Consider the following 18,161-nt stretch of genomic DNA (forward strand, 5'->3'; position numbering starts at 1 on the left):
AAATAAAGTGAAACTGCCTTCTTAAATTTCAATTCTTTATTACAGACATGCCCTTTCCTCAGTCTATTTAGTATCAGAATTTGGGCATTTGTGGGCTTTTTTTGGTGACCTCACTGTTTAAAATGGTCCCCCATGCACTGAAGTGCCGTTAGGTTCCTACATGCAAGAAGGCTGTGATGTGCCTCATGAAGGTAGATGAACTTCATCTAGGCAAGAGCTACTGTGATACGGACTGTGGATTCAATGTTAATGAATCACCAGTATATATTCAATAAGTGTCTTTAAACAAAAACACACAAAGAGGAAGGTTATGTATTGACCGGTTGACAAAAATGTTGTAACCAGAGGTTCACAGAAATCTAACTCTGTATCTCCCCCAGGAGCAAAGGTTCAGTCTTCAAAGTATCTTTATTTGATATAACTACTAGGAATAGTAATAACCAATTGTACATAGAATCAGAGAGAACTTGTTCCTCAAAAAATTCCTTTTTTAATACTCCATGGAAGACTTCTAAAAATTACTTACATGTTTTTCCTTAAAGAAGTCCTCATTATGCTTTTCTGATCATAATCCAATAAATTTAAAAATAAGTAAAAAAGATACAGAAACTTCAACTACATTGGAATTCAGAAGTATATATCTATATATTCCCTGAATTTAAAGAAATGTTAAAAACTGTCAAAAAAGCAATGGCAAAATCAAAATTACCTAGAAATCAATGAAAATAACATTTCTTACTAAAGTTTATGGTACTTGGTAAAAGCTACATTCATGGAAAAAATTATAGCCTTATATTATTTATTATTAAGGAATAAAGATGTTAAAATATAGAAGCTTTATAATCACAAAAATTAGAAGAACCAAAAAAGCTAGGAAGGAGGAATTAAGGGAAAGAAAACATGAAATTAAAGAAATAGAAAGCAAAAATAGTATAAAAATGAAAAGCTCAAAAATCACTTCATTTGAATAACATGCAAAAGGAGAAACCACCTTTATTTGAGATTAAGGAAAACAGGGAGAGCAAAAACCATACAAGATTGTGCATGAGAAAGAGTACATAAAGACAAATACCAAAGAGAACAAAAGAAATAAAAGAAAACATAATGTGCAACTCTATAATAAATTTGAAATTTGAAACCTACATAATTTGCTAGCAAACAATATGTGTAACAACCCAAGTAAAGAGAGGAAACTTGAATAAACCACTATACAAGAATTTTGTTTTGTTTTAAGTGATTTAGATCTAGCACTTACAAAGGCAAAAGGATCAAATATCTTCATATCTAAATTCTAGCAAAATAATGTAAGTAATTGCAAGATCTTAGAAAAAAATAAGAGGTACCCCAATTCATCTGATGAAGCCAGGAGAATTTTAATACCAAAACCCAATAAAAAGAGTGTCAAATAATAATCCATGTGATCAGATAGGATTTATTCCAATAGCAGGCTCTCAGGAACTCTAACAACATAATTTTATTCTTTTTCATTTGTGTGTGTGTGTGTGTTCAGTCATTCAATCATGTCCAACTCTTTGCAACCTTATGGACTGTAGCCATCCAGGCTCCTCTGTCCATGGGATTTTCCAGGCAAGAATACTGGAATGGGTTGCCATGCCTTCCTCCAGTTGATCTTTGAGACCCAGGAATTGAACCTGTGTTTCCTCTGTCTCCTGCATTGCGGTTGGATTCTTTACCACTGAAAAAGGGGAAGCTACCTTTTTCATTGGAAACCATGTCAAGCTCACAGAACAGAACAAGAATGGTACAAAGAACTGTCATGTACCCATCACACAGAGATACTATTCGAGTTTTGCCATCTCTCCCAATAATGTTCTCTACAGGAAAAGGCTCCATCCAGGATCGTGTGTTACAACTAGCTTTGTCTAGTCTCTGGGAAACAGGTCCTCAGCCCCTCCTTGACTCTCAGGACTTTAACATTTCAGAAGATCACAGGCCAGTTATTTTGCAGACTCCCCCAGTTTGGGCTTGTCTGATGTGTCTTCACAGTAACATGAAGATTATGTGTATTGGGCAGGAACCACACAGAATGATGTGTGATATTGTATCCCCCTGACTGGCACTTGTTGATTTGCTCCATGCCTGGTAGTTCACTCACTAGAGTAAGGTAGTATTGCCCAGGTGTCTCCATGATAGAGTCCTCGTTTTCCCTTTGTCATTAATAAGTATTTTTATGGGAAGATACTTTGACTCTAGTAAATATCCTGCCCCCTGTCCAACTTTCACTCCCTGCTTCCCTGTAATGCTTTTGCCTAAATTGTTTATTGCTATGCTGGTTCAAATGGAGAATTCTAATATCATAATTTCTTCTACATTTGTTGGGTGGCATTCTACCGTAAGGAAAAATTTTCTCTTGTTTGTTTGTTTGTGGACTAAAGCATTCCTATTTTATTCAATGGGTTACAATACTTTATACTATTATTATTTATTTTGATGATCCCATTTTTTTCCCATGTTTTGGCCAGTGGGCGCATCTGCAAACTTATTTCTAAGTCCTTTTGGTAGATCTCTATCTTTCTGTGATCCTGACCTTGCTTTCTGTCACAGCAAGATGTTCTGGATTTATCTCTAACTTTCCCTGCCTTGGCCTTAAAATCAGCCATTTCCAGAAGAAGGCTTGATTCACCTTAAAAGAACATGTATTTGGATACTAGGTCTGTCTTTGTTTCTGTAGCCAAAAAATGTCTTTACACATGTAGCATTCTTACACAGTTAAGAGTCTTGAGATGAAGAGATTGTCCTGATTCATTCAGGTGGGTTCTAAACTCAATTACAGTTGTTCAAAATTGTTCAAAACTCAATGACAAAAAAGGCAGAAGAAGATCTGAGAGACAGAGGAGGAAAAGACAAAGACACACACAGAAGAAGGCTATGCAAATACTGAGGCAGAGATTGTGCTGATGTGGCCATATGCCAAGAATGCCAAGGAATGCTGACAGCCACCAGAAGTTGGAAGAGGCCAGCTAGATTCTCCTCTAGAGTCCCCGGCCCGCTGGGGCGGGGGGTGGGGGGGGTGGGGACTGGCGGGTGGGGGCGGGGTGGGGGATTGGGGGGCCGGGGGGTGGGCGGGATGCAGCTCTGCCAACACCTTGAATTTGGACTCTGGCCCTCAGAACTGTAAGACAATAAATTTCTATTGGTTCAAGCTACCCATTTTGTGGTAATTTGTTATTACCCCAGGAAATGAATACAACCTCAAAAACATTAAGCTAAGAAAATAAACCAAAGACCACATATTATATGATTTCATTTATAGGAAATTTTCAGAAAAGGCAAATCTATAGTCATAAATCAGATTGGTGGTTGCCAGGGACTCAGACAGGAGAAGGAGTTGACTAAATGGCCATAAGGAACCACTTTGGCATGATGGAAATGTTCTAAAATTGAATTTTGTGGTGATGGATGCACAATGATATAAATTCATTGAAAACATTAAGCTGTACATTTTACACTGGGATATTTTATGGTATGTATGGTTATATCCCAATAAAACTGTTAAAAGTTAAAAACTAAAATATAAAAGTATTAGAAATAAATTTAATAAGGAAAACAAAGAACATATATAAAGAAAACCGGTAAATCATTTTTTTCCTTCTATGGGAGGCATTCTTAACTAAGATGGAAAATCTTAAGGTGTATTTATGCATATGGACATATATTTATGTATAAAATTTTGAGACTTTTATGGCCAAAGATGCCATAAGATCGACTGAGAAAATAACATATTTAAAGAAAATTTTAGCAGATGACAAACCATGAATATTTTTAGTAGTTTAGGGAATCTTAGATAATAATGAAATGCAAAAAAGTACTCACTAGAAAAATAAACAAAGACTATGCAGAGCAAAGACAAATAGTCAATAAATGTATATTTTAAATGCATAAACTGAAGAATGATGAGAGAATGCAAATTAAAGCCTTGATAAAGTATTACTTTCTACTCCAACGTTGGAAAATTACAGAGCAATAATACTATTGTTGTGGGAAAAAGATAAAAGAATAATAATCTCATGTATTTCTTATGGAAACACTGTGAACAGTTACCTCAGTTGAAAAGTAATGTATGTATTAATATGTTACTACAGATAAACATTTCATCCACTCTAGGTATTAATTTCATTGGTGAAAATACCCAGCCATATGATATATGCACAAGTATGCTCATCTTATAGCATTGTCTATAGAGGCGGCAAAAATTAAATGCACCTCAATGGAGGAACTGGTTCAATAAGTCACACTATATCCACAGCCATGGAATGTTTTCCAGTCATTGACAGAGTTACAGATACCAAATTAAATAGAAATACTAGTTAATTTGGAAATTCTACCAGGTATTACTGTCTGAGAAAGCAAGTTGAGAGGGGGAGGGATTGGGAAAATGAGTGAAAGAGGTCAAAAGGTCAAACTTCCAGTTATAAAACAAGTCATGAGGATGTAATCGTATGGCCACTATAGTTATATATAATACTAATATATATTAAATACTATATTAATATATACTAATAATAAACAATATATTATTTATATTATTATAGAATATAAATATATTAATATATAAACATATATCAATATATATTAATAGTAAATTAATATATTTAGTATTTAATACTTTAATAAATTTAATAAATATATGTTAAATATTATATTATTAATATAAATATTAACATATATTAAATGCCTTAATAAATTTAATAAACTAATATATTAAATGTTATATAATATAATATAAATATATTAATATGTAAATAATATATTAATATATATTAAATACTATATGACATACTTGAAAGTTGCTAAAAGAGTAGATCTTAAAAGTTCTCATCACAAGAAAAAAAATTTTTAATATGTACTGTAACTTTGTCATTACATTACATTGCCAACAAAGGTCTGTCTAGTCAAAGCTATGGGTTTTCCAGTAGTCATGTATGAATGTGAGAGTTGGACCATAAAGAGGGTTGAGCACCAAAGAATTGATGCTTTTGAACTGTGGTGTTGGAGAAGACTCCTGAGAGTCCCTTAGACTGCAAGGAGATCAAACCAGTCAATCCTAAAGGAAATCAATCCTGAATATTCATTGGAAGGACTGATGCTGAAGTTGAAACTCCAATACTTTGGCCACCTGATGCAAAGAGCCAACTCATTAGAAAAGACCCTGATGTTGGGAAAGATTGAAGGCAGGAGGAGAAGGGGACAACAGAGGATGAGATGGTTGGGGCATCACCGAATCAATGGACTTGAGTTTGAGCAAGCTCCGGGAAATGATGAAGGACAGGGAAGCCTGGCATGCTGCAGTCCATGGGGTCGCAAAGAGTCAAACACAACTGAGTGACTGAACAACAATTATAACTAGACTTATTTTGGTGATCATTTCATAATATACATACATATCTCATCATTATGTTGTACACTAAAACTAATTCAACAATTTTATGTCAATTTTACCTCAAAAAAAAAAAAGCAAGAAAAGCAAGTTGCAGAGAAGTGTGTAAATTTTTTAAAGTTATGTACTGTTTCCCACTGTAATTAATAATAATACACAGGATGCATCTTTGAAGTGAAATGAATGTATTGTTTTCCAAATAATTTTCATCCAGATTTGCATCCTTGCCTAATTCAATTTTAACTTCAAGTGGTTGCAAATGAATCTTTTATTATTAAGATAAACTTTGTTGAAGTATATTGAATCATTTAAAAAAAACCCATTTTGTTTCATAGCATGTTTTAAAGGCTGAATGATCTACATAATGGTTTCCTTTCTCCTTAACTTGGCCTATGTCGACCCAAAATAAATAGCCTTACCTCATGCTTGGTCATTGTCTCCATGAATACAGCTGACGTTTTCTGTTTTCTTTTAGACCATCTGACACTTCCAGAAAAAAATTTTTATAACAAATTAGCCAATGAGACAAGTAAGTTACACTTTTGATTTTGGCATCGGCATCAGCAGCATTGATTAGCAATACTTATCAGAATAAAATTTTATTAATCTGGTCTCTAGTTTTCTGCACTTGACAGTTGCTTTTTGAATTTTCTGCCAAGGCTGGTTCAGTGGTATTAGCTACAAGTAGTATTTTTGTGAGTACAACATTCAAAATCTGACTCCATAAAACAGATTAGAAAATTTCACAATACTGCATTTTTTTACTGTCTGGTTTTTGATGTTAAATACATAGATTAGTTGAAAATAAACTAGACTGTTTTGAGTACAAGTGACTAGTGCAATATAAATTTATCTCAGTTTGAATTGCATCATCTAAAATCATTCTTCAAAAAAAATCACCAAGCACATGAAAGAGCATTAAAGTTTGTTCAAATGATTAAGTTTATGTTTTATTGTTTATTAAAGCCTTAACTGAGAAGAAACAAGCAAGGAAATTTTTTGTTTGGGATGAGAAGAATTAATCCTAAATCCCGTACTCCTCTATTTCAGTAAAATGAAACTTTTACCACAACGTAGACTCCTTAGTAACCAATGAAAATAGAGAATTAAACAGTAAACTTTTAAAATTAATTTTTTATTGAAGTATATTTGATTCACAGTGCTGTGTTAATTACTGCTATACACCAAAGTGATTGCTATACACATACATACATTAAAAAAAATTTTTTTCATTATGGTTTATCATAGGATATTGAACATAGTTCTTTGTGCCATAAGTAGAACCTTGCTGCTAAAAATTAAACTTTTAATTAGAAAGTTTCATACAAAAAAAAAAGTTTCATACGCTTTTATCTATTTAGAAGCATTAAGAGATCTCACTGAGGAATTAGGTGAGTAACTATTTGTACATTCAGAAAAAACTTCTCACCTTTGAACTTAAGGTGATTTTATAGTTACATAAAGCAAATGTTTCATACACCAGGGTGTTGCAGTAGATAAAATGAAGAAATTATTTGAAGGTTTGAATTTTAATCCCAACTTAGCCCATGGTTTGCAGGATCATAAGAAGAGGTAGTTGAATAAAGAAGAAAGATTATAATCTCCTTTGTGCTTACAACTCTATACCATAAGATCAGTAATGCTGTGTACTCACCAAAAATGGCAGCATATAATTAATTCATCATTCAAAAATTACAATAAGCATATTACATGTGCCAGGCATTGTTCTAGGCACTGAGAATACAGATCACTTACCTTCTAAAATAAGGAAGAAGCAGAGATATATCCTTTTAATATAACAGGCATTTAACAAATCTTAACTTATAAGTATGCTATATTCATTCAATAAATTGTACTCTTGTCTCCACCATTCCACTGAAATTACTATCAATGCTGCGAAAACTAATCATCAGTTCAGCTTTCATTGGTTTGATCTATTGATAGCATTTGACCCAGTAAGTTGATTATTCCCTCCTCCTTGAAGCATTTTTCCTTCTTGGTTACCAAGACACCATTCCACTGTTTTGCCATCACAATAGCCACTTCTTTTCAATTTTCTTTGCTGTTTCTATCCATCACTCCTGATCTTTAAATATCAGAGGTCTCCAAAATTCACTCTAGGCCCTCTTTTATTCTCTAATTCCATTTACTCCCCAGGTGATTTTTATTTAGTCCTATAGCTTTAACTATACTTTGGCCACCTGATGCAAAGAGCTGACTCATTTGAAAAGACCCTGATACTGGGGAAGATTGAAGGCAGGAGAAGAAGGGGACGACAGAGGATGAGATGGTTGGACGGCATCACCGACTCAATGGACATGAGTTTGAGTAAACTCTGGGAGTTGGTGAAGGACAGGGAGGCCTGGCATGCTGCAGTCCATGGGGTCGCAAAGAGTCGGACATGACTGAGCGACTGAACTGAACTGATAGCTTTAACTACTCTAACAACTCCCAGATTCAAAGCCTCAGCTCCACTTCCCTCAACTCAGAATCACATGCATGCTAAGTCGCTTCAGTCATGTCCAACTCTTTGCAGCCCTATGGACTGTAGCCTCTGTTGATGGGAGTCTCCGGGCAAGAATATTGGAGTGGATTGCCATGTCCTCCTCCAGGGGATGTTCCCAATGCAGAGATTAAACCCGCATCTCTTATGTCTCCTTCATTGGCAGGTGGGTTCTTGCACACTAGCACAACTCGGGAAGCCCCATTTGACAACTGTACTTGGAAAAAAATCTAAATGTCATTATCTCCTTGCTCACTATGACTATGAGATTTGTATGAGGGAATTTACTGAGGAGTATATTCAGGATTCACACTTGTGATGGTTGAGAATGAAGGAAGCAGCATTGAAAAGTGGAAGATGCCAAATTGTTGATACAGTTACAACAAAGGCCTCAGCTGATCCTACAGGGAGCTCTGGAGCTGGAGCCTCAGAACTGTTCCAGTTGAGGCAAGGGAGATCAGTTTCACTGCACGAGGTGATTATCAGATGTAGGCTAACCCTGGAGAGGAGGGTAATCTTGGGCAAGGCAGCTTCCTCCTATCAAGAGCAGGTCCTAGAGAGGACTCAGCTATGACTCAGTAGCCAGCTTTTGTGGCAGCTGGGGGAATGAGCATCCCTTCCTGAAGGGAGATCTAGGTGGCACAGCACAGCTTCTACTATAACCATCCTTTATCTGGTAGTGTTGGAAGAGGGTGTTTGCTATGACCAGTGCATTTTCTTGGCAAAACTCTATTAGTCTTTGCCCTGCTTCATTCTGTATTCCAAGGCCAAATTTAGCCTGTTACTCCAGGTGTTTCTTGACTTCCTACTTTTGCATTCCAGTCCCCTATAATGAAAAGGACATCTTTTTTGGGTGTTAGTTCTAAAACGTCTTGTAAGTCTTCATAGAACCATTCAACTTCAGCTTCTTCAGCATTACTGGTTGGGGCATAGACTTGGATTACTGTCATATTGAATGGTTTGCCTTGGAAACGAACAGAGATCATTCTGTCATTTTTGAGATTGCATCCAAGTACTGCATTTCAGACTCTTTTGTTGACCATGATGGCTACTCCATTTCTTCTGAGGGATTCCTGCCCGCAGTAGTAGATATAATGGTCATCTGAGTTAAATTCACCCATTCCAGTCCATTTGAGTTCTCTGATTCCTAGAATGTCGACATTCACTCTTGCTATCTCCTGTTTGACCACTTCCAATTTGCCTTGATTCATGGACCTGACATTCCAGGTTCCTATGCAATATTGCTCTTTACAGCATTGGACCTTGCTTCTATCACCAGTCACATCCACAGCTGGGTATTCTTTTTGCTTTGGCTCCATTCCTTCATTCTTTCGGAGTTATTTCTCCACTGATCTCCAGCAGCACACTGGCCACCTACTGACCTGGGGAGTTCCTCTTTCAGTATCCTATCATTTTGCCTTTTCATACTGTTCATGGGGTTCTCAAGGCAATACTGAAGTGGTTTGCCATTCCCTTCTCCAGTGGACCACATTCTGTCAGACCTCTCCACTATGACCCGCTCGTCTTGGGTTGCCCCATGGGCATGGCTTAGTTTCATTGAGTTAGACAAGGCTGTGGTCCTAGTGTAATTAGATTGACTAGTTTCCTGTGACTATGGTTTTAGTGTGTCTGTCCTCTGATGCCCTCTTGCAACACCTACCATCTTACTTGGGTTTCTCTTACCTTGGGCGTGGGGTATCTCTTCACGGCTGCTCCAGCAAAGTGCAGCCATTGCTCCTTACCTTGGACAAGGGGTATCTCCTCACCACCACCCTTGCTGACCTTCAACGTGGGATAGCTCCTTTAGGCCCTCCTGCGCCCACGCAGCCACCGCTCCTTGGACGGGGGGTTGGTCTTCCCAGCCGCAGCCCCTGGCCTTGGCGTGGGGTAGCTCCTCCCGGCCGCCACCCCTGACCTCAGACGTGGGGTAGCTCCTCTCAGCCGCCACCCCTGACCTCGGACACGGCACAAGAGAAGACTCTACACATGGACATCACCAGATGGTCAACACCGAAATCGGATTGATTATGTTATCTGCAGCCAAAGATGGAGAAGCTCTATACAGTCAACAAAAACAAGACCAAGAGCTGACTGTGGGCTCAGATCATGAACTCCTTATTACCAAATTCAGATTTAAATTGAGGAAAGTAGGGAAAACCACTAGACCATTCAGGTATGACCTAAATCAATCCCTTATGATTATACAGTGGAAGTGAGAAATAGATTTAAGGGCCTAGATCTGATAGAGTGCCTGATGAACTATGGACTGAGGTTTGTGACATTGTACAGGAGACAGGGATCAAGACCATCCCCATGGAAAAGAAATGTAAAAAAGCAAAATGACTGTCTGGGGAGGCCTTACAAATAGCTGTGAAAAGAAGAGAAGTGAAAAGCAAAGGAGAAAAGGAAAGATATAAGCATCTGAATGCAGAGTTCCAAAGAATAGCAATGAGAGATAAGAAAGCCTTCCTCAGTGATCAATGAAAAGAAATAGAGGAAAACAACAGAATGGGAAAGACCAGGGATCTCTTCAAGAAAATTAGAGATACCAAGGGAACATTTCATGCAAAGATGGGCTCAATAAAGGATAGAAATGGTATAGACCTAACACAAGCAGAAAATATTAAGAAGAGGTGGCAAGAATACACAGAAGAACTGTACAAAAAAAGATCTTCATGACCCAGATAATCACGATGATGTGATCACTCACCTAGAGCCAGACATCCTGGAATGTGAAGTCAAGTGGGCCTTAGAAAGCATCACTACGAACAAAGCTAGTGGAGGTGATGGAATTCCAGTTGAGCTATTCCAAATCCTGAAAGATGATGCTGTGAAAGTGCTGCACTCAATATGCCAGCAAATTTGGAAAACTCAGCAGTGGCCACAGGACTGGAAAAGGTCAGTTTTCATTCCAATCCCAAAGAAAGGCAATGCTAAAGAATGCTCAAACTACCGCACAATTGCACTCATCTCACATGCTAGTAAAGTAATGCTCAAAATTCTCCAAGCCAGGCTTCAGCAATATGTGAACCGTGAACTTCCTGATGTTCAAGCTGGTTTTAGAAAAGGCAGAGGAACCAGAGATCAAATTGCCAACATCCACTGGATCATGGAAAAAGCAAGAGAGTTCCAGAAAAACATCTATTTCTGCTTTATTGACTATGCCAGAGCCTTTGACTGTGTGGATCACAATAAACTGTGGAAAATTCTGAAAGAGATGGGAATACCAGACCCACCTGACCTGCCTCTTGAGAAATCTGTATGCAGGTCAGGAAGCAACAGTTAGAACTGGACATGGAACAACAGACTGGTTCCGTATAGGAAAAGGAGTACGTCAAGGCTGTATATTGTCACCCTACTTATTTAACTTATATGCAGAGTACATCATGAGAAACGCTGGACTGGAAGAAGCACAAGCTGGAATCAAGATTGCCAGGAGAAATATGCAGATATGCAGATGACACCACCCTTATGGCAGAAAGTGAAGAGGAACTCAAAAGCCTCTTGATGAAAGTGAAAGAGGAGAGTGAAAAAGCTGGCTTAAAGCTCAACATTCAGAAAATGAAGATCATGGCATCCAGTCCCATCACTTCATGGGAAATAGATGGGGAAACAGTGGAAACAGTGTCAGACTTAATTTTGGGGGGCTCCAAAATCACTGCAGATGTTGACTGCAACCATGAAATTAAAAGACGCTTACTCCTTGGAAGGAACGTTATGACCAACCTAGATAGCATATTCAAAAGCACAGACATTACTTTGCCAACAAAGGTCCATCTAGTCAAGGCTATGGTTTTTCCTATGGTCATGTATGGATGTGAGAGTTGGACTGTGAAGAAAGCTGAGCGCCGAAGAATTGATGCTTTTGAACTGTGGTGTTGGAGAAGACTCTTGAGAGTCCCTTGGACTGCAAGGAGATCCAACCAGTCCATTCTGAAGTAGACCAGTCCTGGGATTTCTTTGGAAGGAATGATGCTAAAGCTGAAACTCCAGTCCTTTGGCCACCTCATGCCAAGAGTTGACTCACTGGAAAAGACTCTGATGCTGGGAGGGATTGGGGGCAGGAGGAGAAGGGGACGACAGAGGATGAGATGGCTGGATGGCATCACTGACTCGATGGACGTGAGTCTGAGTGAACTCCGGGCGTTGGTGATGGACAGGGAGGCCTGGAGTGCTGTGATTCATGGGGTCGCAAAGAGTCGGACACGACTGAGTGACTGAACTGAACTGATCTGGTAGTGTCTCATATGCATCACTTTCCATCCATTGTGCGGTCTAATTTTTTTTTCTCTCAAAGTATACACAGTGTGTTTTATTTCTTTGTTGATTATTACCTACTAGAATATAACATGGGCTTCCCTGGTGGCTCAGATGGTAAACAAACTGCCCACAATGCAGGAGACCCAGGTTCAATCTCTAGATTGGGAAGATTCCCTGGAGAAGGGAATGGCCACACACTCCTGTAGAATATAACACAATAAGAGCAGAAACTTTTCCTCTTTTTTCTTTATTTCTATATCCCCAGCATTTAGAAACAGTAGGAACATAGTATGTGCTCAATAAAAATGAGTCAATGAGTAAACAAATGTATCACATACTTACTTATACTAGAAACTATGCTATTCTGTGTTCCAGGAATACAGAAAGAAGACAGTCTCCATCCTCCTGGAAATGACAATCTAGTGGAAATGATATACATATAAAGCACACATAGAAATATGCATATACAAACAATATTTTAAAAAGTGTACTTAGAGCCAAATGCTGTTATCTAGTATTTTAGGAATCTATCTAGATTCAGTACATCTGGTGGTCTAACATACAAAACTCTTTACTACATGACAATGTCAGAGACTAAAAAACAGTGGAAATTTTACAGAGTTATTTATTGTTCCTGCTAGTTTTTGGAAGGAAAAGTTAGAACTCTAGGACACATATCTATTGCCCAGTTTGGGAGGAAAGAACAAAGAACAAAAGAAGACAAAGTAACTCAGAGAAAATGAATATGTACTCACTTAACTGGCATTTTTATTGACCAACATCCTGTTTTCTAAACTGCTAGAGAGCAAGGCTATAATTATATCTAAAGAGACAAGGGGTAAAATGCTTGTAATGAATGGATAATTCATAGTCACATTATATGTAAAAGTATAATTTTTCTATTACTGTAGTTTCAGTGACAGTTAAAATGTAATAAGGACTAGGAAATAACACTTCAGCTTTTATGTCATTGTGGAATCACAGATTCATCTTTTAAAAAGCAGCTTATCTTCTAAAAGCTATGTTTTCTGCTTTGTATAGAATATTTATTTCCATTCACAATCAACCAAATGACTTTGCCTTATGGAGCTTCAGCAAGGCGAATCTTGTTCCCTCCTCTGCTTGTTTCATTTAAAACATGAAAGCCTTTCACTCTGTGTTGTCTGTGTGGTAGTGAACATGACAACCAATATTTCAATTCTTGGGTTATCGTAAGTAAGATACTTCGCATTTCTAGAATAACTTGCATGGGAAATCTCAATTTGCTCTCTCTATATGAATTTTCCATCTCTTTGCTTCCTTGCACATTATTGTTGCAATGCACAAAATGTAATCTGGGGCTGAACAGGTTTGTATACCCATCTTCTATGTGCTAGTTCATCCTGGAGCAATGTAAGCCTTGAGAAGATTCTAGCCTGTAAGAATTCTACCTTAAAAGTGAAAAAGGGTTTTAATGTTCATGGGATAATAAAATCAATGAGTCCTAATACTTCACTCAGTTTGTTATGGCCCTCTATTAAAATAAATTTTAATTTCATTTTTTAAATAAAATAGATACACACACACACACACACACACACATATATATACATTTTTTTTTTTTTTTTTGGTTGCATAGCTTCTGGGATTTTTTCCCTAACCAGGGAGAGGCAGTGAAAAAAGCAGTGAAAGCAAGTCTTAACTACTGGACCACCAGGGAATTCCCACATCTTATATTTCTGATGAATACATTAGCTGTCAATTTTACATGAATTTACTGAAATGTCACCTGTATTCTTGGATATCTTTTAGAAAAGAATAGCTGATTACTAGCCTGGTATCATAGTGTGCAGATACAGTCTAATTATATCATTTCTTTGATGACTAATAGGTGGCAAGGTCCTTACAATGGTCTTTCAGAGCACAATAAATAGAACTCTACAAATTATCCTTGTTGATAATTAATTAATCCTCCTCTTACAGTTGGAGATGATACTTGAGTTCCTCTAAGCACAAAAGGGCTGCTGCAGACCCTCGCTTTTAAGGCTGACAGTATTTGATAAGATTAGTCATGGTTGGTTAAGTGGTACATAATTTTACAAAAAGAAGTAACAGAAAATGATCTTTTACTCTGAATTCAAATGTATATCAGGTTATTACAGAAGCAGCTCTAATGTGCCTAAGGCCTCACATACTATTGCATGCGTGTCTGCCTCACTGTACACTGCCTCGCTGTCTCTGTTCATCTCTCACCATCTCATTCTTAATCTGCTTTTTTGAGCTTCCCTACTTTTTTCCTTGTCTTGTGCCTTCATCTTCTTTTCCTGGTCCCAGATTGTTCATGTAAATTAAGCAGAAAGTATATTTCAAATGTATAGTTTCTAATATTTTTCCTATAGAAAATTTATCTTCCTATTGACTGTGTTAAAAACAAGAGAGTGAATTTAAAATTTTTTTCTTAATTTAAAACCTCTTCAATCATATGCAGATCTTGACTTTAATGAGTTGTAGTTTAAGTTGAAAAAAAAGATTACTTACTTCAGTAAGTAGTGTTCTAAGACTAGAGCCTTGCCCACGTACATGTCCAACAAGTGATTTTGGGATAAATGCTCAATATGCAAATACTCAAATTCTTGCTGTTTAGTTGCTAAGCTGTGTTCGACTCTTTTGCATCCTCATGGACTATAGTCCACCACAGGCTTCTCGGTTCATGGGATTTCCCAGACAAGAATACTGGAGTGGGTTGCCGTTTCTCTCTTACTACAGTATTTAATAGGTAGTTCTGTAGTGCGCAGCACCCTCCAGATACAGGTAGGTAGGTATTCATTAAAACATAAATTTCCAGAGGTACTGCTTATCTGTTTTTGCTCATCTTAATATAAAAATCTTGACAGTTATGGTTCGAGTTCACCTGGATGAGATTTCTATGTGTAACCATACCTAAAGGGGTTCTTTAATTAAAACTCTTATGAACACTCAGAAGTGTTGAGAACTACATGTGCTTTATCTTACATGCTTCTGTTTAATGAACTCTAAAACAACGCTTCTTAAGCTGTAGTGTGCATACGATTCATGCATTTGCAGACTCTGGTTCAGCACGTCTGAGCCAGAGCTTAAGATGTTGCATTTCCAACAAGCTCCCAGGTAATGCTGCTGTGGCTGCATCACACTCTGAGCAGCAAGGGGCTAAAGGTAATGGGGCTTTGAATCAAAATTTTTGCTGTTACCCTTCAGTTCCTTTTCATTAAGAACTGTTGATAAGCCTCAGCTAGCATGGGTCTGGCCTGTATTCCCCTGTCATATGAAATCCAGTAGGAAGATGAAATATTCATCTTTTGGGAACCTCCTTAAGTCCCTACACATCCACAGATTTATTTTTCTTTGGTTTTTCATTGACCCACTACAGTACCTGCCCTCTTCTCTAAAGATTTAACACCAAGTAAAACCTGAAAATCTTGACAGTGTGTCGACTTCAGTTTGAGGAAAGTTATTTCCTGGCTTCAAAATAAAGTGGGAGAACAGAATAGATAAATGGAGAAGTAGGGGCAAAATAAAAATGAGGATAAATGCTAAGAAATGGGATGTTTATCTTCCTCTCTGGTTTTCCTCTTCTTCTTCCTTTCTTTTTGCACTCTACTGTGGAGAGGAAGCAATTTTGTAGGTACGTAGAGCCTCAACTCCCACCACCTTAGCACTCGTTAATTTTTGAGATCTTTGTCACACTTTATTAAGAAGCAATTTTTTTTTCATAATAGTCAATGGTCAAGTTATGTGAAGTCTAGGTTATCTGATATTGCTCATTTTGCCATTTAGATACTATGCTTTGGGGGGGGGGGTGGTGACTGAATGCCCTGGGGATTTTATCTAAAGGCAAATGAATTGGGTATTTACATTTAATGTTTTCTTTTTACTTTAGGGGAAAAAATCAGGTAATTGCTGTAATTACTGCATTGATGCTTCAGTGGGGGAAAAAATGTAATCCATTACAAACTGGAAAATATATTAAAAAAATAAAGGTTTAACAAATTTCTTTATAAACTATTTTCTTTAGCTCTCTATTTTGTGAGCAGGTAGGATGGGGTATAAACTTGTCAGTTAAAGAAATTTTTAATACCTCTCAGTTTAAAACTGACTACTTGGCTCCTTGGCCAGGCATCTGTATTCAGTGAACAAGCTGCGCAACCACCAAGAGTGGCCCTCAAAGAGAAGTTAGGACCCAAGTGCTTGAATGCTTCCTTTTCTTCCCCTTATGTTCTCCCCTCTTCCCCCGGGAACTGCTACTTCCCCTTTCACTTTAAGTAGGCACAAACTTCCTTTACATCACATCCTGAGTTATCTATCACTCCCATGACTTCTGTTAAAACTCAATGGACTGAGTCTACTGTGTCTGGCTATCAAGTCTAGCCTTGCCCTGAACTAAATTACTCCCCAAACTTAGCAACTTAAAACAACAGCTGTTTAGAATTTCACGTAGATTCTGATGATCAGGAGTCATGAAGTGGCTTAGTTGGGTGGTTACACTCCAGTTCTTAGGGACTAGAGTCTCTGAAGACTTGAGTGCAATTAAAGGATTCGATTCTAAGCTCAGTCACATGGATGCTGGGAGGAGGCTTCAGTTGTTCACTTGAGGCCCTTTCTATAGAGCTGCTGACCACAGGGCTTCCCCCAGAGCGAACGATCCAAGAGACAGCGTGACCAAGATAGGAGCTGCAATCTTTTATAACCTAATCTCCAGAATGACTCACTTCTGCTATATTCCACCCATCACGTAGATCCATCTTAGCACAATGTGGGAGGGACAAGACAAGGGTGTGAATACCAGGAGACCAGGATCAATGGGGGCTCGGCTGGAGGCTGGCTACCACATTTTCTGCCAGTGATCCTCAATGGGAGCAGCCCTGCTTTACATTACAAGCAGGAAAATTCTTGCTTGGGTGGGATGGTCCCAGGCACTGTTGGATTTCTAACATCCCTGACCTTCATCCACTAAATGCCAACAGCACTTCATAATCAGTGACAATCAAATATTCCCCTCAATATTTCCAAGATGGCCAGTGTTCATGCTCCACTGATAACCTACCCAGTATGAGAGTCAGGAGGACTATGCTTTGGGAGTTACTTAGAGTAAAAATATATGAGTATATTATTTTCAAAAATATGACAACTGTGGCACTGCCCCTACTCCCGGAAACCTGGCTCACTCTTGAACTTTGTGCTTCCCCTGCAGTATTTTCAAGTTGTCTTTCCATCAGGAATTTCAGGCAAAGCTCTTCCACTCTCAGCTGTCTCCCTTCTTTGTGCTCAAGGCTGGGGGCACTGCTGGAAAAGCTCATCCACCTCTTGGGAGGGGTGTGCTCCAAATCCACTCCTATAACATCTGGGTCATTAGCACAGCCCCAGAACTCCTGCTTCCCTGGTCAGCTGTGTTCCTCAGTCTCCACAGCATCTTTATACGTCTTTTCCTCCATTTACATGAAACCTTCTGCTCCATTTCTTCATACTTCTACCTCACCCCAACTGCAGATGACCTTGCCTGCTACTTTGAGGCTGCAGACAGGAATGCCCATACTTTCCTGCCAGCCCTGCCTCGCTCACCTCACCTGTCTTTATACCTGTGCATACCTTCCCTTAAGACTAACCTCTCTACCTGTACTTAGGTTCTCATCACTTTGGGCCTTTCCAAGCACTTTCCTCTAACAATTACCCTCCCTATATATTCCAACATTGATATTTTCATTAAATACTTCCCATTTAACTATCCTTAAGACTCTTTAAAAAAAAAAAAAATCCTCCCTCCAACTCTCCTTTCCCTCCCTGTCCATTTTTCTCTTATCCTTGTTTTCCTGCTCACAGCCCATGTTCTTGAAATAACTCTGCACATTTTCTGCAGCTTCCTCGCCATCCTTCCCTCTCAACTGACAATAGACTGCTTTGGCCCACACCTCTCCTCTGAACCTACTCTCAGGTCACAAATGGCCACCGTTTTGCTAAATCTCATGAACATTCTCATTTCTTATCTGA

This window comes from Bos indicus, chromosome 1 (assembly GCF_029378745.1).
Source record: "Bos indicus isolate NIAB-ARS_2022 breed Sahiwal x Tharparkar chromosome 1, NIAB-ARS_B.indTharparkar_mat_pri_1.0, whole genome shotgun sequence".
In the NCBI taxonomy this organism is placed as follows: domain Eukaryota; kingdom Metazoa; phylum Chordata; class Mammalia; order Artiodactyla; family Bovidae; genus Bos; species Bos indicus.